The sequence below is a fragment of the Mercenaria mercenaria genome, chromosome 18, assembly GCF_021730395.1.
Source record: "Mercenaria mercenaria strain notata chromosome 18, MADL_Memer_1, whole genome shotgun sequence".
NCBI lineage: Eukaryota > Metazoa > Mollusca > Bivalvia > Venerida > Veneridae > Mercenaria > Mercenaria mercenaria.
The window spans coordinates 140,384-153,197 of record NC_069378.1 but is presented as its reverse complement, the minus strand read 5'-3'; the positions used below and the strand labels follow the sequence as shown (position 1 = coordinate 153,197).

The window sequence follows — 12,814 nt, the reverse complement described above, 5'->3', positions numbered from 1 at the left end:
GGCGTCAAATGGCATAGCGGTGCGCTGGAAAAGAAACCAATTGAAAACGGGCAAATATTTAATGAATGTCGTCAAGGATGTATTTAAAAATCCTTGGTAACGTGTTAGAATCGAAATAAAATATCTCATTTAGTGATTTGTTCTTGAATAAATCATTGTTTGTCGTTCATCTGAGGGCAACAGCGACAATATTTTCAAGTGCCTTACCACTGAAATATACTCCCGGTTTCACTCTGAAAACAAAATTACTTCTCAGGGATGGTTTCTTCTTCTTTTTCTTCTTTTATCATATACTATTTATAAGCTAATAATGGCAAACTTTCAGGGATGAAACATTATGGCCATGCCATGGCTGTTTTTGTTAAGTATTTTCAGATGTTCTTAATTCGTAGTAATTCAACATGGCTGTACGACATTTGCGATTTAGATGATCTTTAAAGTTCAAGGTTTGTCAAGAAATGCACCGAGATATCTAAGTGTGCTTTCACGTTTGACATCATCACCAGCAATGTTAATGAAATTTGTAAAACATTTGTTCAATTGAGGTCTGCTACCAAACATAATAAATTCAGTTTTGGAAGTGTTCATTTTCAGTTTGTTTCTATTCATCCAGTTATTGATTATAACTGCGCACCTTTCAAGGTCTCCGATCGCTTGTGATTCTACGAAAACAGATGTAGGACGAAAGCTTTTATTTGCTATATGATCATTCTCATAGCAAATTAGGGATCAAGAACGTTCTCCCTGACTAAACACGGACGTCGTCAACACAGCGGTATGTTATCACTAAGCAGCATTGACGTAACCGTTCGCGCCTTTCGTTTTGCTGTTCATACGAAATGAACGCCATAATTTTCAGTTGAAAAGAATAGGGCGAATGTCAATATAGGTTATTGTAACATAATAGACAAATAAACCTTTGATGATTTTCACAAAATAAATTTCATAATCGGACCGAGAATCTTTCACCAGGTAAAGCCTTATAACATACATAAGTTTGATGGAAATTTCAATGTTATTTTCATGTAGTGCGAGTCAATCAGCCAGTCAGAATTTAGAAGTTGAAGTAGATCTCTATGCGCGGCCCGTGAGATGTTGAGTAGGTATTGTAGATAGCCCAAAAGGAAGGCTGTTTGGTAGCCCTGTTTCAGCAGGTGGAGAATCATCTATTCGTCTACACAATAGTGAAAGGCGCTGACAACAATGCAAGGCACTGGATTTTTCTTCGCTGATCACACTGCAACTGTCATATTTAACTGTTGTTGCTATCATTGCCAGCCTCTGGTGCTGGCTGCAGTGTTTCAAGAGTTCGACAGATCTGCGTGGCCTGGCGCTTAACCATAACCCTGCTACATTTCTATAATGAACTTGTCCATCCTTCAGTTTGGACAGTACCAGTAACTGTTTAAAGGGGTGCTTACAAAAAAAACCATACTGACTGAATGGCGAACAGTGCAGGTCATGATCAGACTGCACGTATGATCTACACTGGTCGTAAAGGCAGAATCAGTCGAGACCAGCAGGCTAAAGGTTAAAGATACAATACTGACGTAAGTTGGACAGATTTGGTGAGCCTTATTCTGTTACGAATGTCACGTTCTTTCATGAAAATCCTTCAAATGGTTTAGGAGATGCAGAGCGGACAAAATGTTACGGAAGGATGGAAGATGGAAGGACTGATGGAGACCATTCTTATAACCCCCACCACTTTGCGGGAGATTAACAAATTTGTTAGTTGACCACTTGGCAATACTAAATACCAAATATCAAAGGTCTGGGTCTTATGGCTATGGATGAGATTTTTCTATATAAGTCAATGTGACACAAGGGACACCCTGGGCGTGGCATATATTGACCCCAAGGTCATGATTTGAACAATCTTGATAGAGAACCACTAAAGCTTGCCACATATTAAGACTAAGCTTGAAAGTTTTTTCCCGATACAAGTCTATTTAAACCATATGCCCCGAGGGGCGGGGCCAGTTTTAACTCCAGGAAGATAATTTGAACAATCTTGATAAAGGACTACTACACGATGATACATATCAAATATCAAAGTCCTAGGCCATGTGGTTTAGTATAAGATGATTTTCAAAGTTTTCCCTATGTAAGTCTACATAAACCATGCGACTCCCAGGACAAGGCCATACTTTATCCTAGGGAGTAAATTTGAACAATCTTGGTAGAGGACTATTAGATGATGTTTCATATAAAATATCAAAGCCCTAGGCCCTTTGGTTTTGTTAGAACCAAATCCATTCAGTAATAACACATATAGTGAAAATGCATCAAAATTAACCTGAAAGTCTAGGCAAAAGTGGGGGGAGGTATCAATTATGAAATATTGGTACCAGAGTTATGGACCTTGTGTCATATGATATGGGTGGAACAACTATTTTAAGTTTGAATCAAATCCATTTAGTAATAACTGAGATAGAGTGAAAGTGCATCAAAATTTAACCTGAAATTCTAAATTCTATGTAAAAAGGGGAGATAATTCTTGAAATATTAGTGCAAGAGTTATGGCCCTTGAGTTATATGATGTGAGTGATGATGTTAAATGACCATTTTAAGTTTGAATCAAATCCATTTAGTAATAACTAAGATAAGAGTGAAAGTGCATCAAAATTCATGAAATATTTGTACCAGAGTCATGGACCTTGTGTTATATGATATAAGTGGAACAACTATTTTAATCCATTTAGTAATAACTGAGACAAGAGTGAAAGTGCATGGAAACTTTACCTGAAATTCTAAGTAAAAAGGGGAGATAATAAACTAGAAATTGCTTTTGTAAAAAAGCGCATGTCTCCCCCAATGCAAAGTCCTATAGGCAAGAAGTCAATAGGGGTCAGGAGCAAAAGTCAAAGAGACACTGATGGTTGGCTGCAATAGGGATCATCTACTTGGCATGTCCAGTCATCCTGCTAAGTTTCAACACTCTTGGCCTAGTGGTTCTTAAGTCTCTGTTCCGGCTCCTGTAACCTTGACCTTTGATCATGTCACCTACTCTGCATGTCCAATCATCCTATTAAGTTTCAACATTCTAGGTAAAGTGGTTCTCAAGTTATTTTCCGGAAATGATTTTACATGACCAGCTAGGCCCCTGTGAAGGTAGACCTTTAATAGACTGACCCAAAAATTTCCGGAAATGATTTTACATGACCAGCTAGGCCCCTGTGAAGGTAGACCTTTAATAGACTGACCCAAAAATCAATAGGGGTCATCTACTCTGCATGTTCAATCACCCTATGAAGTTTCAACATTCTGGGTCAAGTGGTTCTCAAGTTACTGATCAGAAATTGTTTTCCATGTTCAGGCTCCTGTGACCTTGACCTTTAACAGAGTGACCCCAAAATCGATAAGGGTCATCTACTCTGCATGTTCAATCATCCTATGAAGTTTCAACATTCTGGGTCGAGAGGTTCTCAAGTTATTGATCGGAAACTGTTTTCAATGTTCAGGCCCCTGTAACCTTCAGCAGAGTGAACCCAAAATCAATAGGGGTCATCTACTGTGCATGACCAATCATCCTATGAAGTTTCAACATTCTGGGTCAAGTAGTTCTCAAGTTATTGATCGGAAATGGTTTTCCATGTTCAGGCCCCTGTGACCTTGACTTTCGACGGAGTGACCCCAAAATCAATAGGGGTCATCTACTGTGCATGACCAATCATCCTATAAAGTTTCAATATTCTGGGTCAAGTCGTTCTTGAGTTATTGATGGGAAATAGTTATTGATTGGAAATAATTTTCCATGTTCAGGCCCGTGACCTTGACCTTTGAGGGAGTGACCCCAAAAACAATAGGAGTCATCTCCTCCATAAGCCCTACCAACCTATGAAGTTGGAAGGTTCTTCAGTTATTGCTCGGAAATGAAGTGTGACGTACGGACGGACAGGGCAAAAACAGAAGGGGGGGGGAGGGAGGAGACAAATATTGGCGTGAGTGTTATGGCCCTTATTCCAGATGATGTAGGTGATAATGAGGAAAACTATTTTAAGTTTAAAGCAAATCCATCAGGTAATTACAGAGATAGGGAAAAACAAGAATGCCAGAATGTCACAATATACGCCCGTCACAGCAAATTTCTTTACACTAGCCCCTGTATTTACAAATCAAATTTTAATTTTGTGGTAGTAATTATTGTAATTCTTTAGTTTTTCTAAATCCACATAAAAACTCCTTACCTCCTTACCTTAAAATACACCTAAAATTTGAAAGTAGCATCCATGTTGTACCACAGAAAAGTTGTCTTGGTTTTTCCCTACGGTCAATTACAAAAAAGTTACAATATAAGTTATTTATAGTAACAACTAAGGGAAGTTAATCTAAGTAAGTAATTCTAAAGAAGGGACCTGCGCATGACACTTCGTCTCATGATGGTGTACAATTGTGCCAAGATACATCAAAATCCCTCCATGCATGAAGAAGAAATGCTTCGGACAAAGTCATTCTTGTATCTGACTTTTGGCCTCTTAAGTGTGACCTTGACCTTAGACCTAGGGACCTGGTTCTTGTGCAAGACACTCCATCTCATGGTGGTGAACATTTGTGCCAAGTTATATCAAAATCCCTCCATGCATAAAGAAAAAAATGCTCCAGACAAAGTTTTTATTCTTGTATCCTTTGACCTTTAAGTGTGACCCTGACCTTAGACCTAGGGACCTGGTTCTTGCGCTTGACACTCCGTCTCATGATGGTGAACAACTGTGCCGAGTTTCATCAAAATCCCTCCATGCATGAAGAGCAAATGCTCCGGACAGTCATTCTTGAATTTGACCTCAAAAGTGTGACCTTGACCTTAGACCTGGTTCTTGTGCAGGACACTCCATCTCATGATGGTGAACAACTGTGCCAAGTTTCATCAAAATCCCTCCATGCATGAAGAAGATATGCTCCGGACAAAGGGCCATAAATATTAAGTGCCTGGGGGGATTTGGCTAGTAATCAAACTTGGCAGTTGACTTATTGGCAAATACATTTTGTTCAAGTTTGGTGAAGATCAAATGAGAAATGTTCAATTAGCGTGCGGACTAGAGTAAAAAGGCTGATTTTCGGTAATTCAAGATATAACTCAAGGGCCGTAATTCCAAAGTGGTATGGCAGTCATGGACTTATGGTCATGCAGACACATTTTGTTCAAATTTGGTACAGATTGCATGAAAAATGTTTGATTTAAGATTGCGGACAAGATGTAACAGATGGACAGACAGCAGTAAATCAGTGACAGCCATGCAGGAACATTACCTTAATCAAATTGTGAATACACTCTTCAAAAAGGAGGTGGATTACTGGAAATTTTGATGAAAATGATGACATAGTATTAGCAAAAGTAAATGGACTGGTAAATGGCACACAAATCTCGTGTCATTTTATTTGAACTAATTTGCATCTGTCAACTGTAAATATTGTAATAAATAAGAGAAATAATGTTTAAAGTTTATTTAGAGAAATCATCATAGACACAACAAAATTACATTACAAAATTTGCAGCACAAAAGCATAATAAGTTTCATAAAGTACATTTGATTTAGAGACTACTTGCAGTAAGAGACCAGTTTTTCAGTTCCCTTTTTTATGTTATCAAAGAACAAACTATACTGCATAAAGAGAACATGTTTTTTTTCCTTCCTTTTGGTGGTCTTTTAATGAAAGCTGTAATGTAGATTTTTACCCAGATATATTCAGTTCAGTTCAGTTTCAGTGTAAAATTCAGTTCAGTTTAGTTTCAGTTTAAAATCCAATTCAGTTCAATTCAATTCAATTTTATTCAGGCGTAAGATCCAATTATAACAGAAATACAAACTGGTACAGAAATCCAAATATCAGAATTAATAAATATGCAGTTAACCCTTATATGTTTGTACTTTACAAGTGTAATTAAGCTAATACATAAATATCAGGAAAAAATTATCTTTCTGCCTTGGATAAACCATGAAAGTTAACAATTTCACTTATTTCCAACAGAGTCCCTTAGCTGTCAATAATATGTAAGTATAGTGAAATAGGATTTACATGTACACTTATAAAGTAATTAAAATTTAACAGTTTTTTTCTAATATAAATAATAAGGTAGCCTAAAACATAAAAAATCTTTACAAATATTGTCTGAATTAACTGTACAAAAATCTACACAGATATAAAATTAAATGTCTAGTTATCACTGAGAAACTTATCACTAAGAAAAATATCACAAAGTTAATTTTATACACAAGCTGAAATGAAATTTTGTCTTCTAGCTCCTTAAAAGTTTGGGTTTATATACTTTACTTATAATTTCAATTTAAACATTTTCATTCAGAAAGTCAAGAAATATTTACAAAAAAAACATTTCAGGCATTGGACAGAAAGCTATATTAGCTTACAGTAAAGGTTGTCTTCTCCTTACGTTACTATTAAAAGATAACATCTGTTGCTTAAGGATATTATTTAAAGGTTTTACACCTTATTAAATTTTGAACAAAAGTATTTAACAATAGTTAACAAACTTAAGCAAAATCAAAGAAAGTAATAACTTGTCAACCTTGGAAAGTCTTGAGCAAGAAGTTTGTTGTGTATTTTTAATCAAGGAAATGGCTAAATTAATAGACAAGAACAACTAAAGTGTTTCTTTAGGCAGATTGTAAAAAGAGGGTATTAAGGCTTAAAGCTATAATATAAGATTTTAACAAATGATAAAATTTACAAGTTTGAATATATTAATTTTCTTAAATATAGAGTTAAGTAACACAATTCAAATTTCCAATTACAACTGTTATTTTCTACTTTAGATAATGAACATTATGGTAACAAATTTATCATGAGTATATGTCATTGCTCGAAATTTCTCTTTAACAAATGAAAATCCTTGGCAGGCCTTCCCAGTTTTTCATAACAAATTTGTCTGTCTGTCAGTTATAGACATTGTACCTGACACCAAGTAGTGTCATAGCAGGTATGACTGTTTACTGTACAGTTTCTTGAACACATTTAAAAGAATACTCTTTAGAAGAAACTCAGCTGAATAATGTCCTAGTTATTTTTATGCACAGTAGAGCTGAGAAAAGAACTGGAAAATCAAACTGTCGTCCATAACGGGCTACCGAAATCACTTCAGGATCTTTTCAAGCCAAGTACACAATTTCTCTACAGTCAACTTAATTCCATGTGTTGGACTATTGTGCTTTTTATGGTCATCGTGTCTGAATATTCCATGTGGTCCTTTGTGCCTCTGGTGAAATTTCCTTTTTAGGTGTAACATAGATATCTGTGCTACAGTGATTTGTTGTGGTATGCGGCTTTGTGTGACATGTGGCATCTTCCCATACTGAACTATATAAAAGAAATATCTCAATTTACTGTATATCACTCTAAAATAAACTATGTGTAAAACTAACAAGCACTTAGACAAAATTTATAAAATTCAAATCAGACAAAGCTTTAAAAGTAGAAACAAGTTCTATTTCTGTAATTGGTTAAAAACCAATGAATTTCCATCAACTGAAAATTAATTACATGTATATAAAGCTATGAAACAAAATATTAAATGTTATCTTCACCAAAACACAATGCTACTAAAAAGGTTGTAGTATAAGCCCTAGAAGTATTGACTAAGGCAAACACATAGACTAGCTCCTAGACTATGATATATCTTTTTTTTTTTTACATTTTTATGATTAAATGTAGTGAACTGAGCCAGTCTATATACTATGTCCAATATCATTCCTCTGTGAAAATCTCTAAAACAGACTGACTTTTGTCTCTATGAAATTAAATTCATCAAAAAAGGAAAAATGTAGAAATATATTATTATCAGTCTAGTGGCTAGTCTAGCAAACACACACTGCATATCCATTCACTTGATACTGCAATGGATGAAAACAAGAGGGTTATGATGGCCCTATATCGCCCACTTGAGTTAAGTTGCTTGCTTGAACAAATTTCTTTGCTAAAGCTTAAACAAGAGGGTCATAATGACCCTGAATTGCTCACCTGAGTAATATGAGCCACATTTATAACATGGTAAACTGATGCTAAAATATTAGAAGGTAGGTCAGTAGGTCACATTCATGGTCACTGAAAGTCAGTTTTAAAGTCGGTGTGCAAAACTGTACATGTCATCCAAATTTCAACGTTTATCTTAAAAAAAAAAAAAAAAAACAAGAAGAAAGTTAGGTCAGTTGGTCAAGGTGAGTCAAGTGACCCCTAATCACATGGGGTCATCAGGTAATTATAGTTTAACAGTCTAGGAAATATGATCTGATAATTTTTTAAGCATTTATTCCTATATAACTCATATAACAAGTAACCCTCTGGGCGGGGCCTCTTTTCATCCCTAAGGGAATAATTTGAACAGTCTTGTTAAGAGATCAACTAGGCAAAGCTACATTCAAAATATTAAAGACCTAGGCCTTGAACTTTCTGACAAGAAGATTTTTTCCTCTATATAAGTCTATGTTAAATTTGGTACCCCAGGGCAGGGCCTCTTTTCACCCCAGGGGCATAATTTGAACAATTCTGGTAGAGGCACACTAGGTAAGGCAACATATCAAATATCAAAAGCCTATGCTTTATAGTTTCAGGCAAGAAGATTTTCAAAGATTTTTCCTATATATTAAGTCTATGTAAAACTTGGGACCCCTGGGTAGGGCCTCTTTTCAACTTGGGGGCATAATTTGAATGATCTTGGTAGAGGACTACTAGGCAATGCAACATACCAAATATCAAAAGCCTGTGCCTTGCAATTTCAGACGAGAAGAATTTTTGAAGTCTTTTCCTATATATGTCTATGTAAAAAACTAGGCAGGACCTCTTTTCACCCCAGAGTAATAATTTGAACAATCTTGGTAGAGAACCACAAGGCACTGCAAGATACCAAATATCAAAAGCCTAGCTTTTGTGGTTTCAGACAAGATTTTTTAAACCATACATCATCCTAAGGGAATCATTTGAAGAATCTTGGTAGAGGCCCACTAAATGATGCTACATACTAAATATCAAAGCCCTATGCCTTATGGTTTTGGGCAAGAAGATTTTCAAAGTTTTTCCTTATATAAGTCTATATAAACGATTTGAACCCCATGGTGGGGCCAGATTTGACCCTAAGGGGATAAATTGTAAAATCTTGGTAGAGGCCGACTAGATGATGCTACATAACCAAATTTCAAAGACCTAGGCCATGTGGTTTTGAACAACAAATTTTTTGAAGTTTTTCCTTTTGGTTGCCATGGCAACCAGAGTTCTGTATGGAATTTAATTCTTTGAATAATTTTTAAAGAAGACCTTCCAAGGATCATCCCTGTGAAGTTTCATAAAAATTGGTTTGGTGGTTTAGGTAAAGATGCTGTTTAAAGGAAAGCGTGGACTGACGGACGAAGGGCAGACGCTGGACAGTGAGCGATCACAATAGCTCACCCTGAGCCTCAGGTGAGCTAAAAGGCATCAGAAGCAACTTACTTAGGTCAATGGTTACTAGGTCAATAGTGATAATTGTTGCCTCCCCTTAGTTCTGTAGGACTGAAGTTGCTTCGAGGAAGTGCACCAATATCAACATCCTTTTTGGTCAATTCCTGTAAAGGAAACTGAAGAAAATAAATTATGTTGCAATAATTGATTTCTGTATGCTCCACTTAGAAAATTTACCAGCTGTATCTTTAGTTAGTTGCAATCTTTATTTTGTAAAAAAAAAGCCTAAGAAAAGATCTACTTCAGAGAAATCTGCCCTTGCAGAGAGATTAGTTTTCTCTACATGGATGTTATTAACACTGGTGATTCTGTAACAGGATTATTTATACAAAGTGCAGGTCATCAGTTTAATTGTATGTCCAGTTTGTATTCAATACATGAATACTGGGCAAACATGTCAAAACTTTAGGAATTTAAGTGTGAAAGTTTATTTCTGGCAATAGTTTTGACTATTGACTGGTAAGCCATTAATTAAGTAGAGACTATAATTCTCCTCATATTAATCACTGGTCAACAGTTTGTAGAAAAATTATAAAAACTTATGTCTGAATTAATGTGATAAAACACATTTAATGAGTGGCTAGGCAGTAAATAGTCAAAACTGTTGCCCTCAGTCTTTCAAACTTGACTATTGACCAGCCGGCCATTAACCCTTATCCTGCTGGACACAAATCTGCTTTTGCTACCAGTGTAGAAAATGATCAACCTGTATATCTGTGCAGTCTGATCAAGATCTGAACTGTTTGCCATTCAGTCAGAAACTTTTTGGTTAGCAACCCTTTTAACAGTGAATAGCACTGTTCAAAACTAAACTACTGACAAGTTCATTATAGAACTTTAGCAGGGTAAGGGTTAAAAAAGTTTATATTGTATATTCAGCTGTCCTGTATTTCTCCTTTTACTGACCTATCCTCTGTAAGCAGACGACAATTTTCTCATATGATGCTATATGGGTAAGAAATGACTCGAGACATATTTCTTTCAGTCAAATTCATATGTAGAACATTCCCATCTAAATTTCTAGGCTTGATTTATACTCAACATTTGCACAATGATGTAAGAAAGTTATGTTTAAAAAATCACCTGACTGATAAGAAATTTCTTCCAAAGTCAACTGTGTGGGCTGGTAAGTGATAGTCTCCATTTCATGATTTTCCCCCGACACAACAGTGCAAGTACTGCTTTAAAGTTAACCTAAGAGACAAATAGGTAAATGTCAACAAAAACTTAAAAAGTTGAATACTGTTACTTATCTAAATTGAAATATAAAACTATTATGCATAAATATTACTTGTTTTTACTTTCTTCCCATTACGAATGCTGAATAAACATGAAAGAAGGCAAGTGTACTGTGACATTTAAATCAATTACCATTACTGAGATAACAGCTTGCATACAAAACCTTAACCAAATTTTTCTTAAGTCGAAAAAGGGGCATAATTTTGTAAAAAGTAAAACAGAGTAATGGAACTTTTGCAATGTAAGGTTCATGTAAAGCGTTTGAGACGACCCCCTGGGTAAATTTTCATTTTGGAAATTATACCTGACAGACCCATAATATTGATAATATATATATATACGGAGTTTTTCAGAAGAAGTAGAAAATACTTTTTATTGAGGTCACCTTGTTCGGTGATATGTATTTTGTCTTACAAAACATGTACTTCAACTGTCCCACATTAAAAAATTTGTACAAAATATCAAACTTCTTTTTCAAACATATTTTTCTCTAAGTTTGTTCTTGTTGTGTGTCTTACATACTTATCTAGGTACTCCGGGAAATGTAAAATAGTTTATTTGTTGAAATTATACTGCAGTTTTTTTGTCAATTTGACAGCTCTTAGTAACTTTCACTTTCATTTTGCAATGTTTGCATTTTTTTTAAATGTACATTGTAACTTTCAACTCCTGGAGTACCTGGACAAACATGTTAGATGTACAATGATAATAAAAGTAATGATAAAATACTTTTGAACAAGAGCTGTCTCCATAGGATGACACATGCCCCCGATGGCACTTTGAATGAATAGTTATGGCCGATGTTAGAGTTTAGGACCTTTGACCTACGGAGCTGGGTCTTGCGCGCGACACGTCGTCTTACTGTGTCACACATTCATGCGTAGTTATTTTAAAATCCATGATGCATGAATGACAATGATATGGACCGGACACGCCCATCAATGCACTATCATGAAAAATGACCTTTAATGTCTAAGTGTGACCTTGACCTTTGAGCTACGGACCTGGGTCTTGCGTGCGACATGTCGTCTTACTGTGGTACACATTCATGCCAAGTTATTTGAAAATCCATCCATCGATGACAAAGATATGGACCGGACACGCCCATCAATGCACTATCCTTTAACGTCTAATTGTGACCTTGACTTTTGAGCTACGGTCCTGGGTCTTGCGCGCAACACGTCGTCTTACTGTGGTACACATTCATGCCAAGTTATTTGAAAATCCATCCATCGATGACAAAGATATGGACCGGACACGCCCATCAATGCACTATCCTTTAATGTCTAAGTGTGACCTTGACCTTTGAGCTACGGGCCTGGGTCTTGCACGCGACACGTCGTCTTACTGTGGTACACATTCATGCCAAGTTATTTGAAAATCTATCCATCGATGACAAAGATATGGACCGGACACGAAAATTGCGGACAGACTGACAGACCGACAGACAGACAGATAAAATACTTTTGAACAAGAGCTGTCTCCATAGGATGACACATGCCCCCGATGGCACTTTGAATGAATAGTTATGGCCGATGTTAGAGTTTAGGACCTTTGACCTACGGAGCTGGGTCTTGCGCGCGACACGTCGTCTTACTGTGTCACACATTCATGCGTAGTTATTTTAAAATCCATGATGCATGAATGACAATGATATGGACCGGACACGCCCATCAATGCACTATCATGAAAAATGACCTTTAATGTCTAAGTGTGACCTTGACCTTTGAGCTACGGACCAGGGTCTTGCGTGCGACATGTCGTCTTACTGTGGTACACATTCATGCCAAGTTATTTGAAAATCCATCCATCGATGACAAAGATATGGACCGGACACGCCCATCAATGCACTATCTTTTAACGTCTAATTGTGACCTTGACTTTTGAGCTACGGTCCTGGGTCTTGCGCGCAACACGTCGTCTTACTGTGGTACACATTCATGCCAAGTTATTTGAAAATCCATCCATCGATGACAAAGATATGGACCGGACACGCCCATCAATGCACTATCCTTTAATGTCTAAGTGTGACCTTGACCTTTGAGCTACGGGCCTGGGTCTTGCACGCGACACGTCGTCTTACTGTGGTACACATTCATGCCAAGTTATTTGAAAATCTATCCATCGA

The 12,814-nt window shown here is 36.4% G+C and overlaps 1 long non-coding RNA gene across 11 annotated transcripts in view; it reads right to left on the bottom strand.

Annotated features, from left to right (window-relative positions):
• Positions 1-5,430: 5,430 nt before the first annotated feature.
• The window catches only part of LOC123538809 (uncharacterized), a 66,462-nt gene continuing 59,078 nt past the window's right edge, over positions 5,431-12,814 (bottom strand). For 10 of the 11 annotated variants that reach the window (XR_008368474.1, XR_008368477.1, XR_008368475.1 and 7 more), the window contains 3 exons: positions 10,531-10,641; positions 9,439-9,551; positions 5,431-7,314 (listed from right to left, as the gene is read on the bottom strand). This is a non-coding gene — a long non-coding RNA (uncharacterized LOC123538809). The remainder of the gene's footprint in view (positions 7,315-9,438; positions 9,552-10,530; positions 10,642-12,814) is intronic. The other variant, XR_008368478.1, reaches the window with a different exon arrangement.